The 16,819-nt window shown below is 36.2% G+C and overlaps 1 protein-coding gene across 1 annotated transcript in view; it reads left to right on the top strand.

Moving 5' to 3' along the window:
* The window catches only part of LOC138698308 (clavesin-2-like), a 61,292-nt gene that overhangs the window by 13,496 nt on the left and 30,977 nt on the right, over positions 1 to 16,819 (top strand). The gene's annotated exons all lie outside the window — the stretch shown is intronic.

Genomic DNA, 16,819 nt, shown 5'->3' on the forward strand with positions numbered 1-16,819 from the left:
GTGACACAGTTTACAGTCTGAACTTCCTGGTGAAGCACATGGCAAATGTGTAAGAATAAAAAACGCATTCAGAAAGTTTAAATGTTACGTAATTTATGCTCTATTTTTTAATTACATTTGAAGATGCGTTACTCTCTTTCATTAATTTCAATAAAATTGTAATTTGCATTTATTACATTACTCATTCAAATACTGTTCAATATGTTCAATATTAAAAGCTTTCCTTCGTCCTGTTCCCTGCAGATAAAGAGGTGCAATTTAAGAAACCGCAGATGCTATTTAGGAAACTAGTTGGCCAAATGGCACCACTGACATGTGTTTCGAAAATGTCATTTTAATTAAAAAATGTTAAATGAAATTCAAGGGTTCTTTTTTACATGAAAGGTAAATGTTCTGGGAATGTATCTCTGTAAAGGAATGCAGAAAATAAAAACTGTATTGTTCAATAAAAATTATAAATGCTAGAGTGGTGCGATATAGGCAACCTTACCCCACATTGAAAGGATTCGTGTCCTTTCGTAGTGCGAAAGAAGTAAACTCACACATGTAACAGGGGTAACGTGCGACGGCTACGGTAACGCATCTATATCGAAGATTTATGTTTGGAAAAACAATTGTGAGGAGGAGAATGTAGCTGACACATTTCTTTTAGGGTTCATTCTGACATTTGTCTTAAGATCTTAACCAAGGAACACGGGAAAACCTTAAGCCCAGTTCCCACGGTGTTTGTTTTCCTTTGTTTTTCCTTACTGGCCAGCAAGCTAGGTGCCATGGTGGGTACGATGCTGTCTCCCGTGTTGGCTACGGTGATGGTTCTTGTTCTCACGGATCTGGCTCTTTTCACAGTTCAAATTGGAAAATCATCTGCTGTTTCATCTGTTGCCAACACTCATGGTCAAAAAGAAACTAAACCGTGAGTGGAAAACAACTAAAGTCCTACATTAACTGTAGTAAATGTCGTAATAAGGTAATTAAGCCATAAGTGGAAAACAGCTAAAGTCCGATATTTAATTGCTGTTTCTTAGAAACTATAGAATATAGAAAAAACAGGTTTAGCTGGAAAACAACGAACTTGGCGACATGGTTTCAGTGGTGATACTATATCATCACCTTTAGTTCCAGCCTGCAAACCAACACGAAAAATAGCAAGGAACCGACCCTCGAAATCCAGCAAGCTAACCACTAAAGCAGCCACCAGAGCGCATTACTTCCAGCAAGCCTGCACGCAGGATAACCATCAGCGCAGTCACCTTGGAATCCATCACAGAAAAAAAGCACCGTAGGAACCGGACTTTAGGCAGGATGAGTTATCTGAATTTAGGAGAGGCTAGCTAATTGGCTCCTTGGCGAGCCTATTGAAATATGACTCGAATTACGAGGGCATTAGTTGGGAAGAGAGGCTGTTATTCTTATTGTAGTAAACCGAGTTGAGAACATGGTTATTTCAGCAGCGATTGCGGTATTCAAGTTGTTTTATGAGATTAGTGATTAATTATCTAAATCTGGTGATGACGCCTGTCTCCCTATTCTGCCTGAGGAGTATAATTTGTGGGCTTGGCTGGTGACTCCTCCGTTCCCTAGGCTCATACCGGCCATGGTCAATTTCGAGCGGTTTGGAGTTGACACGAGCTGCAGTGTACAGATTCCTAGCAAGTCTACTAATGAATTCGTTGATGTTTGGCAAATTTAGCTCATACTGGAAGTTCTCTCTCGAGGCGACTTGGGGGAGATGGGTAATGATATGAGTCACCTGGTTCTGGAGAACTTAGAGTTTTCGGAGATGAGTAACTGCCGCGAACCACCATGTAGAGCGAATGAAGGCCTTATACATGTTAAGTCCTACCCCCAGGTTGTCAGGAGTTAAGGCCGCCAGAATTCGATAGTGTACCGTTGACCCTACAAAAAAGGGATTGGATATGATCTCGAAAGGCGAGGCGAGAGTCCATGATGATTCCTAATTATTTAATTTGTTGCATTCACTGCATTGCTTGGCCGAAAAGTGTGGGTGAAAGTGGTGGTATGTCTTCGAGCCTCGCTCTTAGTTGAAAAGAGTTTGACCTGGCATTTATCTACACCGACCTTGATCCTCCAAGTCATGGAACCAAGACTGCAGGTGATCTAAAATCGACTATAGTCTACGGCACGCTAACATGTAGGTATTGCCCAACGCCAAAAGGGCAGTGTCGTTTGCAAAGATGTACAGATGACTTCTTCTGCTGTAGCGAAAGGGGAGGTCATTGATGAAGATATTAAACAGCAGGGGCTAAATAACAGGTCCCTAAGGGACTCTTGCTTGAATTTTATGAGGAGTGGAGAAACTACTACTTACTCAAATGTTGGATGTACGAAGTCGGAGATATGCCGAAATGAGGCGTAACATTCTATCCGGAATAGTTTTTACAACAGTCAGTGTCAACAGTTTCACAAGTTTGCTATATAATATATAATTCTTCATTGTTGTACAGTGGCTCCTAAATCCGTGACAGAGATCCAAATTTCGTGATGGTGGTTTTCTAATTCCGTGAGTGATATCCTAATTCCGTCATACTAAAATAATCCTAATTAACTGCTCAGAAAACAAACGTGTATTTGGAAAAACACTTTAAAGCCATGGTAATTTGTTTTAATATGAATTAAGCAAGAAATTACAACATAGAAAATGGGCCTAAGTGACAAATTTCGCATAAAATACTTATGTAGCTACAAGAATACATATTACATATTAATATATTATAAACAAAATAAACTGAAAGTTAAAATCAATACAAAATTAAACATGAACATATTGAATTATAACACAATTATTTCTCTTTATTTATATTCCTAACAACAGCACTAATTAAGTTAAATATATGCCCTATTATTTTATCATAATTATAATATTGATGTTTTCTACAAATTACTTATATTTTTATTTCCACGAATTTTCTTTCATAGACATTAATTTTCACAATTTACCGTTGGCATCATTGGTCGAGTGAGCCAGGAAGGAGAAATATGAAAATAAATCCGAAAATGGGAAAGCTCCTGTAGCATTGTTATTGTCTCATAATGTTTAAATAATCATACACATTGATTCAGCTGACTATAATCTACAGTAATATATCATTTTTACAATTCTATATTAATTCTTACCTCAAATATAAAATATTTCTTCAGGAGCGCTCACAAGAGAAAAAAACTTACTGGTCAACTAAATTTCACTGAACAAAAGTTTATGCAGTCGACTGCTTCTATTCAAAAGGCGGGTAGTCAATCGAATTGAAAAGAAGACATCTCCTGGCATCTGTTAGGTATTTCAAAAACTTAAAAGTCAGAGACAACAACTCCACATCAGTCAATTGATATTTTATCACGGGATTAGGGGTATCACGGAATTAGGCACCTTTACCATATAATCTGTCAAAAAAAAACATATCTTCACGTTTTGTGATTAAATTTTAACTATTTACAGCAAAAAAAGTCACAGTTAAAAATGAGGGTGAAGCTCTTTTACCCAAACACCGTCGATATGTATATAAAGGAAGAGGGATCACCTTCGCATATTCATACGTTTACTAGTATCTCGAAATTTACTTACTTACTGGCTTTTAAGGAACACGGTGGTTCTTTGCCGCCCTCACATACGCCCGCCATTGGTCCCTATCCTGAGCAAGATTAATCCATTCTCTATCATCATATCCCACCTCCCTCAAATCTATTTTAATATTATCTTTCCATCTACGTCTCGGTCTCCCTAAAGGTCTTTGTTACTGTTGCTCCAAGATATTTGAACTTCTCTACCTCTTCAAAAGATAAATTTTCAATTTTTATATTTCCATTTCGTACAATATTCTCGTCACGAGACATAATCATATACTTTGTCTTTTCAGGATTTACTTCCAAACCTATCTCTTTACTTTCTTCCAGTAAAATTCTCGTGTTTTCCCTAATCGTTTGTGGATTTGCTCCTAACATATTCACGTCACCCGCATAGACAAGCAGCTGATGTAATCCGCTCAATTCCAAACCCTCTGTGTTATCCTGGACTTTCCTAATGGCATATCTAGAGCAAAGTTAAAAAGTAAAGGTGATAGTGCATCTCCTTGCTTTAGCCCACGGTGAATTGGAAACGCTTCTGACAGAAACTGACCTATACGAACTCTGCTGTACGTTTCACTGAGACACATTTTAATTAATGGAACTAGTTTCTTGGGAATACCAAATTCAATAAGAATATCATAAAAAAACTTCTCTCTTAACCGAGTCATATGCCTTTTTTAAATCTTTGAACAACTGATGCACTGTACCCTTATACTCCCATTTTTTCTCCATTATCTGTCGAATACAAAATATGTGGTCAATAGTTGATCTATTACGCCTAAAACCACACTGATGATCCCCAATAATTTCATCTACATATGGAGTTAATCTTCTCAAAAGAATATTGGACAAAATTTTGTACGACGTCAACAAAAGTGATATTCCTCGAAAGTTACTCGAAACAGGAAAGTTAATTTACCTAAAGACTAGCAAACATCTAGAAATTATCATTAGATAGAAACATACACGAACCAACAAACCACTTTCAAGAATTCAGGACTATTAATCAGACTATTTCGTTTATATGACGTCGTTTCATTTTCGGCTAATGAAGTGTAATGAAATTTTTAATTCCAAGCAATCACAGTCATACATCGCGATAATTTCTGCAGCTCGATTTATCACTGTCAATTTATCGCATGGTCGTTCTTTTATTTAGTCAGTGTCGCCAACTGTTTCCACGTAAATCGATGAGCATATATCCATTGTACTAAATAGAATGCGAAATCCTACTTCCACACACACATCTTCATCATCTAATTCCATTTCCATTGTATCTAAAGAAAATGACACTCCTTCATAACAATTGTTAATGTAATAAAGTTATTTTTATTATATTATAAAATGTTTAAATTAAATTATGATTTCAGCAGATAATGAAAACGTATTTCTGTTATAATAACAAGAGAAAAGCGTAGTATTTGTAGTTAACATTTTAAACCTATATTTCGCTTTTCTCAAATGGCATTACTGAATAACATTCAATTTCTGTATTGCAGTAATCGTTATTCATGTATTTGGGCTTCACAATGTCTGAATAGGTTAAGTATTCATAAATATACAATTATTAAAATTTTGTGAGCGAATTTTAGGGATATACTATTTACATTTTTATTTTATTTAGGAAATAGTCCTAATAAATGTCACTCGAGGTCCGAGATTTCCGAAATAAATCCCGCTTCGCTCGTGGATTTATCGGCAAATCTCAGACCTCTTGTGACATTACTATAATTTCTTGTTATAAAAACGGCTTCTGTGAAAGAGGGGGCTCCTTTGTTCAGTTTTTCGCACAATATTTTCAGGAGTTGACACATATCATAAGTTACAGGTATTCTGTCTTGCGCTGAGAAAGCGACAAAACCACAGAGGACAAACATTTGGGGCCATATTCATAGACATTCTTAGCGCGTGCTTCCGGTGGATGATCAGCGAACTAACGTTTCTCGTATTCATAAACCAGTGTTAGCGATATGATATGATATGATATGATATGATATGATATGATATGATATGATATGATATGATATGATATGATATGATATGAATCCTGTAGAAACAACGAGTCGATAGCCGGGGCTAGTTTAGCACGTTCGTAGCGCGGGCTAGCGAAATGTCTATGAATAGCACCCTTAATTGCTAAGGTGTTGTTTAGTCAACAGTCCGAAGACAGGTCTGAACCTCACAAGTGACACCAACAAGGCACCACTTATGATGCAACTGAAACAGGAGATAATGGAGTACGGTGGTCAGTTCCTTTTCCCCTCTATTGCATATATCACCGACTAGCTACGTATTACATTAATCAGACTCCAGATGCATACAAACAATTGCTTTTCCTCTGACACATATCGTCAAGTGAAATTTAATGTACTGTCTGATAACAGATGTCGATGAGTACATTGGAAAAACAATCAAAGTCACAATTATTCTCACACGGGTTATGTCATCATCTAATTCAGTATGTTACTGCAAACTTTAGTGTTTTTCTTATCAGAACTGGATACAATCATCCTTTCCTACTTTTTCATTAGCAACAGCAATAAATTTTGCAGTAATATACTGAATTAGAAGATAACATCACCCTTTAGAGAATTGTGAATTTCATTGTTTTTCTCATGTAGCCTACTCTTCATGTATATATCATCCAGAACTTCAATCAGGGTATAAATTCCTTAGGAAATATAAGAAATATCGATATCTTTTGCGAGAGATGAATTATTGTATTGTTGACCATTTAACGCATACATGGGCATCGTGCCTCACTTGAGAATTAGTACCTCACTGACTTTCACAAGAGCTTATCGCTCTGAATGAAATCATCTTCATAGTCCCCGTTCCTCCCTCACGTAGCTCCTAGGCGTGGGCAGGTTTTATATCAGTTTCATAAGCAATATCAGTGGTGGCATAATGGCCTTATCAAAGCAGTGTGTACGCGTTAGAAAACGATTATTTCATGGAAAATGAGAGGAAGAGTTTTTTTTTTTTTTGCTGTTTAGAAGGGGAGAACATACGATGTATGTTATGCTCGAAAATCCTATAAATTTAATATACAATGTCATAAAGAACATATTGAATTAAAAGGTAAAACAAATTAAATGTTATTTTTTCGTACTATTTCAAAGAAAATTTATGATCTTAACATTTGCATAGTATACTAAATACGACATTATACCCTAAACACGTTGCATTAAAAGGTACGAGGAATTAAATGTTGTTTGTACGCATTATTTCCAAAAGAAATTTATAAAAAATATATATCAAATGTGCGTAGAAAACTAAATATGATTTTCTGAAATTATTTTAGGTCGAGAACGTGCAAATCATATTAAGTAATCTTAATGCCAGAATATTCAAGAAAATAAACGTAGACAACGTGATGGAATATTATTGGCTAGTTACGGAATTTCTCGCCTTTGATTTAAATCAGTTCAGTGATGGAGAAATAGTAAAGAGGTTTACGATTAAAGCTGCCGAATTAATTTGCCAAATTGAATAAAAGTCTCACGTCAACCAAGCGCTTTCCTAATAATTCGCCACTGACCGCCTTAGCGATTACGATAATGTGACGTAGGTCACAGCATTTTATATTTCCCATCCTACTCTGCAGTTTCCTCTCCTAGTAAACAAACTATTTCAAATCGAGTGCCTCACATAACCGAAAATTTTGCCCATGTATAATTTAACGACAATAAAGAACTGATATGAAAGTAGGATTTCTATAATCTAACAGTCCAAGCCAGGTCCAATCAACAACACCTTCTCTTTCTTCCACGTGACTGTAGTAGTTAATCACCTTGTCATAGTTGCACTAACATGACGGCCAGATCTAGGACGTAGTTATTTCGCCGTAAACCATGTATCTTTACTTTTGCTCTCGTTTCTACGAAATATTACGTAAGGCAGTGTTTTTCAACCAATGAGTCGCGAACCAGTAACGTTCCCTGCCATCAATTATACTGGGTCGCGAGATATTATCCTGGAGTTTGTTATTTTACTTTTCTAAGCATTTTTCACGAATAAATATTATATACCGTAGTGACTATTACACTTTTACTACGTCATACTACTTTTGCCCAATAAAACGCTACAAAATGACGTCTTTCAACCAATCATAGCTGCTTATCGCATAATTTTATCGCGTCCCTAGCATTTGTTTAATTTTATCGCTTCCCTAGCATTTGTTTATTTTTATCACTACCCTAGCATTTGTTTCCTTGTTTGCCTGCATTTCAAACTGCACTGGTCTGGACGTCAAAAAAAAAAAAACAAGCAAAAAACAAAAACAAAAAAAAAAACAGAAAATTACAAACTGCACTGGTCTGGACGTCAAAAAAAAACAAAAACAAAAACAAAAAACAAACAGAAAATTACAAACTGCACTGGTCTGGGCGTCAAAAAAAAAAAAAAAAAAAAAAAAAAAAAAAAAAAAAAACAGAAAATTACAAACCACTCCAGTCGATGCACAGCACTTTCAAATATGACTCGCATTGGCTTTCAAGAACAAGAATTAATAAAGATCACTGGTCATAGCTATGCATCTTCCCGGAAATCCTATTTACAAATAAATGAAGAGCACCATTCGGATATCCTGAATAAGTTGAGGAATACACCATGTACATCAACGAGTTCCACTTCTTTTACGCACATGTCTAATCTTCTGAACCACCAACCACTAAAACATTCAAATTTGAAAATCGTACTTTCAATAATTTTTCCTTTTAAAATTACTCATGTTTATATTTTATTTCATCATCGTTAATTAAAACTTGTCTTGTTTATTTCATCATCCCTAATTAAAACTTTTCTAACACTTGTTTATATTATTTAGGTTATGTTATAGCTTCTGCTATATGATATTATGGATAATCACGTATCAGAGATTGTTTAATACTAAGATTTATTGAAAATCATCTGTTAAGTGACGTTAATTACTGGGATCCGGATAATTGAATTGGAATGCAACTGTTTTAATAAAAATGAAACTGAAACGAACAAAGCCTTCTCGACTAGTAACCGTTCACAGAGTTCAATGAAGATTCCATAGGTGGCACAACTGATAACAAGAAAACACAACTGATAACAAGAAAACAGCTAATCCTAACACACTACTGCCATCTAGCGTAATATTTGTAATGTTGGGATGGTATAATAATACATTTGAAGACAGTTATATTTTCGTAAGTCAATTAATATTTTATTGTATTGGAGTACTTCGCTACTTCTAATCTTTATATACTTTCTTCTAATCTTGTAATAGTCAATTAAATCCCACTCGAGTTTTGATTTTCTCTAGATAAATCAAAACCTCTAGTGAGATTACTGTTGAAAATATTCTTAGGAGAATAATTTTCGTGACTGTGTCGAAAAACGTATATCCATTTACGTCTAAACTCTAAATTCTAAAATGTAATTAAATAACACCTGTGTACCAAATATCAGTGATCAAGCCACAAGCCAATGATCGGAAATTTTTCAGACTTATAAACCTTTCAACATATTTTTTCAACACATAATATCTTTGTGAAACTGCATTTTCTGCCACGACCGTGCCTAAAACGAGAGAGAGAGGAATCACCTGCTGAAACTCTATGATTGTCTCCTTTTATCTATAACTTCAATTCATCCCAGAATTAACAAGATAAAGGGCAGAAGACAGCAACAAAAGTTACACTAACCTCAATAAAATCTTAAAAATTCTCAGGTCATCATCATCATCATCATCAACAACTTTCAGGTTTAGGCCTTCAGACCTGTTCCTTCCTCAGGGAATATCGTCAGTCCATCTTGTTCTTGGGCGCCCAACATCTCTACGTCCTTTAGGCTTATAATTTAGCATTATTTTGGGAAGTCGCGTTTCATCCATTCTAATTATGTGGTCATGCCAATTTCTCTTCTGTTGTTCTGCTCTGTTGTTCATGTTAAATATGTTCAGCTCTGTTCTGATATCAGTGTTCTTTCTGTGGTCTAGGAGAGTAGTCCCTGCAACTGATCTTAGGTATTTCATTTCCGAAGTCTCTATTTTCCTCTTATCTTTCCTATTTAAGGTCCAATTTTCGCATCCATACATTAGGACTGGTGTGGCTACTACTTTATAAAGTTTCAGTTGCGTTTCTTTTGTGGTTCTCTGTCGTAAGTGCCTCCTGATGGTTCCGCATATTCTCCCAAATTTCTGAACTTTCATATTTATATCTTCGTTTTGGTTATATGTAACATTAGACCTTAAATATTGGAAGTTGGATACTTGTTCGATTATTTTATTATTTATAATAATTTTGCATCTAAGTGGATTTTTCCCTATAAAGGCCATTGATTTTGTCTTCGTAGTAGATATATTCAAGTTGTATTCTGTCATTATGTTCTGTAATTTCAAGGATGACATTTGTAGTCCATCTTCTGTTTCTTCTATGATAGCCTGATCATCAGCGAATAAAATTGTGTTTAAAACTGTATTTCCTAATTTTATACCCCCCGTTATAGTATCTTGCCATCTCTTAATGGCCTCGTCAATATATATACTAAAAAGTGCTGGAGACATCGGGCAGCCTTGTTTAACACCTTGGTTTACTTCAGCTGTTGTGCCTATTCCATTGTCAATCGTAATTAATATATTTTGATACATTTTGTATAACAAAATTCTCAGGTGTAATAACAAATAAAGTACATTAAGCACTAAGGTAAACGTTTTAAGTAAATTATAATTACTGCTATCTTGTTTACTTAGTTCTTAAACTCATAATATTAATTAGTATTGGAAATAATGTTAAAATTGGGAGATTCATACATGTTTCAACATAAAATTCCATACATTGCATATACAACATTTGACGTGTTTATACTCATAAATAAACAGCGGAAAAAAGTCATTCGAATGTGAAAGTAACTACAACGCGAGTATTTTGTCTCGTCAGAGGGTTGTTGTTTACGTAAGCACAGTAGGTACACTCAGTGTTACCACGACCTACTCACGAAAATCAGGAGAAAACTATCGAAAAAAACAGGAGATTACAGTAGATTAATTAAACATGAATTTTCCCTTGTTATTATAATATTAATTACAAAACAGTGTATACTGTAAGAAAGATGATACTGTTTTATTACTATATAGCACATCCCTAACCAATGAAATTGAAAAATTTTGCTAAATATTACTACTTCATCTTTACTCAGCGTATGTAAATAAGTCATGCAATTTTATTTTTACACAGTAATGTCTGATTGACAATGTTTCGCATTAAAATGTATTGATCGGGAGTTTTTCGTATATCGACAAACGATTTTAGATAGAACAAGACTTATTTTAAAGATGATATTAAAGACAGTACTGCATTAGCTGCGATTATAACAGACGAAAAACGATCTCTTTTCCTGTTTTTGCATAAGTACCATTTAAACTGTTCATAATTTTCCCACTCTGATTTATAATTCTGCGAAGAAGTATTTACTCTTATTTCTTGCTGGGACACTTTCAATCATTTTAAAAGGTCACTGTGCACGATATGTAACACAAAAATACCATTACCTACACTATACTCTCTCCTGTTTCACGTGTTCTTGCTCCTTTAAGCATCATTGTGGCGACGCGTTATGAGCAGGGAGACACAACGAGCTAGAAGAATATTCTTACTTCTAGATCGTTGGGGGGGGGGGAAATGAAAACATTGTTTGACTTGTGTATAAGATGGAAAAGTAAGACATGGTGACATAATATAATATGTAATAAATTTAAAATCCGGGCATAGAACTAAGTGACTGCAGCATGCCAAAAACGAAGGAGGAATTCGGACTTTTGACAAAAAAAAGAAGTAGAGCAGTAGATTCAATGGAAAAACAGGAAATCTCCTGCTTAATCAGTAGGTATGACAACACTGGGTACACTAGAGGCGCGTGGAGGTATAATATTTGATTCCATCGGACCATAAAAATGACATGGTATTTTCAAATAACTTATCTATTTGTCCATGGCCGACTTTTACAAAGTGTGTCGACGTCAATAAAAATGTTTCACCCAGACAATTAGGTGGCATTATTCCAATGATTACATTTGCTACGTATCTACCCTTCACGACCGTGGTTTAATCTACTGAAACCCAAATTTTATTGTTTGCTACGGTATTTGTAATTCCATTTATAACTCCGCTATAACACACAGGTAAGAACTGTTTTCGAATCGATGATTCGGTAGGTGCCTGATATTTTGTGTACCTTTCTATAAACCGTTTAAAGTGAGGATTGTCCAACCTTTTGAATGGAATATTGCAATTTATCATCATTCGACACAAATCCTGGCGAAAGTCAATATATCATATTTGAGGCGGAATTTGAACTTGAACCTTTATTTTCTTCTAAGATATGAGCAACATTTTTCATGTGTTTCTGTGTATTACAGTGTTGTTCTATCGATTGTTTTGTTATCTTTTTAATGCACACATACAAAAACAACACTTAATTGTTTCATCAGTATCACCAGGTATCACTGTTGAAAATATCGACACCATATACAGGGACATCATTTTATTTTTACTAACATTTTTAATATTAACCTGTCTATACCTTTAGAGAACCGGAAACACCGCTTGCTCCCCCCTCCAAGACTGGCGTAAAACACAAATCACTCTACTAGGTATAGGATGGAAGAAAAGTAGTTCATCCATTTACGTAAACTAGGAAATATCGCGATTTTGAGTTTGATAATTTTCAATAGGTTTTTCTTTAATCTAAGTACAGTACTGTATTAAGAATAAGTGTTTTTACTCACGAAGTGAGTTATCCATGCGAACTTATTCATTATGCAGTGTATACTGTCTACAGCACATTAGCGTACAATATAGAGAAAGAAGTTAAATTGAAAAATAATCATAATATGAATATTTAAACACAATTTTGAAAATGGTGGCCGTTCATTTCGATACGGGCTTCAGTTCTTTTGTGCATATTATCGCACTATAGACTACTGCATCTAATTCCAATTGCCAGTTTCGTCCTTCGTACTAGTAACTCATGTTGAAATAATTCTGTACCTACTCTACGTACTGTGAATTCAATCTTCACTTCTTCCCGACCCGGAAATATAAAATTACTCAGACATGCTATCTACTGTCCGTCCAAGTGGTTATGCCGCAGGATTGTAGAAAGGGAGGAAATCATGTGACAGTTAATTACTTAACGAGGCCCTTTTATTTAAGTTAAATTAAACAGCTGTATAATATTACGTAAACGTCCAATTCCTAAGAGAAATTAATGTTTTCAGAAAAGAGCTAAGACAGCCCAGCTTTTACAGAGGGGCGAGCAGAAGCAGGTGGGGGAAATCGGGATGCGACGTAGGCAAACGGACAGTACCTGTGCGAAAATATGATTCAATATTGAAAACTCTTTCGTCACTGGAAAACGCGAACATATTTCTGGAACGTACTATACTCAGTAACTCAGTACTGCTTACTATCTGCGGTCTTGGTTCTGTGTGGAGTTGGAACTTCCTTAGTAGAAGGGGTGGGAGTGAAGTACATTCAAAAACTCAGGTACAATAAAAATTGAAGTAAAAATAAAATGATGTCCCTGCGGCATTATGATCACTTCACTGAACACAAATGAAGAATATGCTTACGTTATGATGCTCTCTGCACACCTCATGCCATAGCCTATACGTACAGTACTTTTAAACCTTAAACATGACTTATTTCACATTTCTTCCGCTGTCTAATAATGAACTTGAGTAGTACTGAATCTCAAATACAGTCCCACTCCAATTCTGTGAATGGTTGTAAGCGTACCGTGGCTTACGTAAACAACGAGGATGCTAGTTCAGTTCAAGCACTGACAACGAGCACATCACAGACAGCAGGAGATATCTGTCAAGCCAGTGGCGGTGCGTCAATAAGAGCACAAGAGCACGTGAACACCTTATTTCCGTTAATGCAAGACTATTCTTATTGTTTAATATCGTATTGACGTAGTGGGAATGTATAGGCTAATATCCGAATTGAGTAGTTTAAACTTCCCGCAACTTTCACAGCCTTCTTTTATTTATTTATTTATTTACTTATTTATTTAACGTGGTAGAGATAAGGCCATCAGGCCTTCTCTTCCCCTCTACCAGGGGATTACAACTACAATATTAAGAATACAATTACAATTATTATAATTACAATTAATATTAAATTTACAAATACAATAAAAATCAAAGTAGCCTACAAAAAGATTAACTGATTAATAAAGGCTAGACAGTTTATTGTAAAAAGCATTTCTTTTATTGAATAAGTAAAAATTAAACCTACTCTATGCAGTAAGAAAATGCTTAATAAGCTTTCTTTTGAACGTTACTAAATTCCGACAGTCTCTGATGTCACTGGGTAGGGTATTCCACAAGCGCGAAAGCGAGATTGTGTATGATGATGAATACGATGATGTCTTATGTGTTGGTATGGCTAGTATGAGGCTATTTTGCGTGCGTGTGAAGAGCTTATGATATGATGACAAGTAACTGAAACGGGAGGCAAGGTAGGTAGATGTAGTGGTGTGAAGGACATTGTCTGTCGCTGTGTGGTATGGTCAGTACTGTTAGTTGGCGGAGTAGTGAAGTGTTCATTGAGGCATTCTAATGAGATGCTGATTTGTTGTGTCTGTCCTTTTGTATTTCCAAATCCCATTGAGCTAATTTTTTTCCACATGTCCCTAGTGTTTACATTTGATTCAATTAGTCCGTGCATATATTTCAGTTTGGTATTTCGTATTTCTTGATTCGTCATATTTCTTAGTCGTTTGTAATTTCGCAGGTTGTCATCAGTTTTATCCCGTCTGTATTTTCTGTAAGCGGCATCTCTGTCGGTCATCAGGTCTTTTATCTTAGTTGCCATCCATGGTGCTGGGCACCTTTTAACACGTTTTAGTTTTAGACCTATACATTTGACAACGTACGTTCACATGAAAGCTGTGCTCTCTTCAAGGAGGCTCCATGACTTGACACGCATGCGCGGGACAAAATTGTCTTTAGCTGGCCGCTTATGACTCGTCAAGAGCACAAGACGTTGAGTGAACATTGAATCTGTCCTGCAGATGTAAGGTACGCCGATGCGTTCTCGAGGCACAAAATAGTCTATATTTTAGTCTATAGGTGTCAGCATTTGACGCTGTCGGAGCTTTTATTTTGTATGGGTGCCGCTACGGGATTGTAATTTGTGAATTACTATATTTCATAATACTTTTGTTAGCTATATGTGCCATGGTATAATGGCATCCTACAAGATAAACGTGGTGAGCTAACTGAAATAAAATAACTGGAGTTTCATTATTATCGTTATTGTTATTGTTGTTAATATACATTTTGAACTTATACACGTCTTTTTCGATGATGAGACGTTAGAATCATGACATTTAAATCTATTCTATTAATTTTGGCTGATGATTTCAAGGTCTCTTCGGTTTTGGAACATAAAATTGTGAACACATGCAATATTTTATCACGAGCCGCCACTGTGCCAAGCGGACGTCTTTAAACATGCAACAAAAATTGCAAGTTATTCGTCGAATTAAAAATGGCGAAAACTTCTTACGTATAGCCACTTATTACAAAATTAGTGCTATCACGCAATTTATAACGTCGCTTGCCTGCTGAGCTGAAATGCCCATTCAAACTCTTGAGACAAGCTGAAATAAATCACTTATATATGAAGTCGAAAGGGCGATGATTATACTATCTGGTGGTGCGACTGCAATGTTTGAAATAACCGTGTGCGCTATGTGACTATAATTCCAAAATGACCATGTGCGTTATGTGACTGCGACCGTAATGTCCAAAATGACCATATGCGTTACGTGACAACGGACCGTAATGTCCAAAATGACCATATGCGTTACGTGACTATGCGACCATAGTGTCCAAAATGACCATGTGCGTTATGTGACTATGCGACCGTAATGTCCAAAATGACCTTGTGCGTTATGTGACTATGCGACCATAATGTCCAAAATGACCATGTGCGTTATGTGACTATGTAACCGTAATGTCCAAAATGACCATGTGCGTTACGTGACTATGCGACCGTAATGTCAAAAATGACTATGTGCGTTATGTGATTATGTGACCGTAATGTCCAAAATGACCATTTGCGTTATGTGACTATGCGACCATTATGTCCAAAATGACCATGTGCGTTATGTGACTATGTAACCGTAATGTCCAAAATGACCATTTGCGTTACGTGACTATGCGACCGTAATGTCCAAAATGACCATGTGCCTTACGTGACTATGGACCGTAATGTCCAAAATGACCATGTGCGTTACGTGACTATGGACCGTAATGTCCAAAATGACCATGTGCGTTACGTGACTATGCGACCGTAATGTCCAAAATGACTATGTGCCGTACGTGACTATGCGACCGCAATGTCCAAAATGACCATGTGCGTTACGTGACTATGCGACCGTAATGTCAAAATGACTATGTGCGTTACGTGATTATGCGACCGCAATGTCCAAAATGACCATGTACGTTACGTGACTATGCGACCGTAATGTCCAAAATGACCATGTGCGTTATGTGACTATGTGACCGTAATGTCCAAAATGACCATGTGCGTTACGTGACTATGCGACCGTAATGTCCAAAATGATCCTGTACGTTACATGACTATGGACCGTAATGTCCAAAATGACCATATTCGTTATGTGACTATGTGACCGTAATGTCCAAAATGACCCTGTACGTTACGTGACTATGGACCGTAATGTCCAAAATGACTATGTGCGTTACGTGACTATGCGACCGTAATGTCCAAAATGGCATGTGCGTTATTGTGACTATGTGACCGTAATGTCCAAAATGACCATATTCGTTATATGACTATGTGACCATAATGTCCAAAATGACCGTGTGCGTTATGTGACTATGTGACCGTAATGTCCAAAATGACCATGTGCGTTATGTGACTATGTAACCGTAATGTCCAAAATGACCATGTGCGTTATGTGACTATGTAACCGTAATGTCCAAAATGACCATGTACGTTACGTGACTATGGACCGTAATGTCCAAAATGACCATGTGCGTTACGTGACTATGCGACCGCAATGTTCAAAATGACCATGTTCGTTACGTGACTATGGACCGTAATGTCCATAAGAGGTATACTTAACGTGTCACAGATAACTGATCTGGTATTTACGTCGTGATTACAGTATTGATAAGAGAAATGAGACGAAAGGTATGTGACGCACCTCCGTGGTCGTCCGGTAGAAACAT

Source organism: Periplaneta americana, chromosome 4 (assembly GCF_040183065.1).
Source record: "Periplaneta americana isolate PAMFEO1 chromosome 4, P.americana_PAMFEO1_priV1, whole genome shotgun sequence".
In the NCBI taxonomy this organism is placed as follows: Eukaryota; Metazoa; Arthropoda; class Insecta; order Blattodea; family Blattidae; genus Periplaneta; species Periplaneta americana.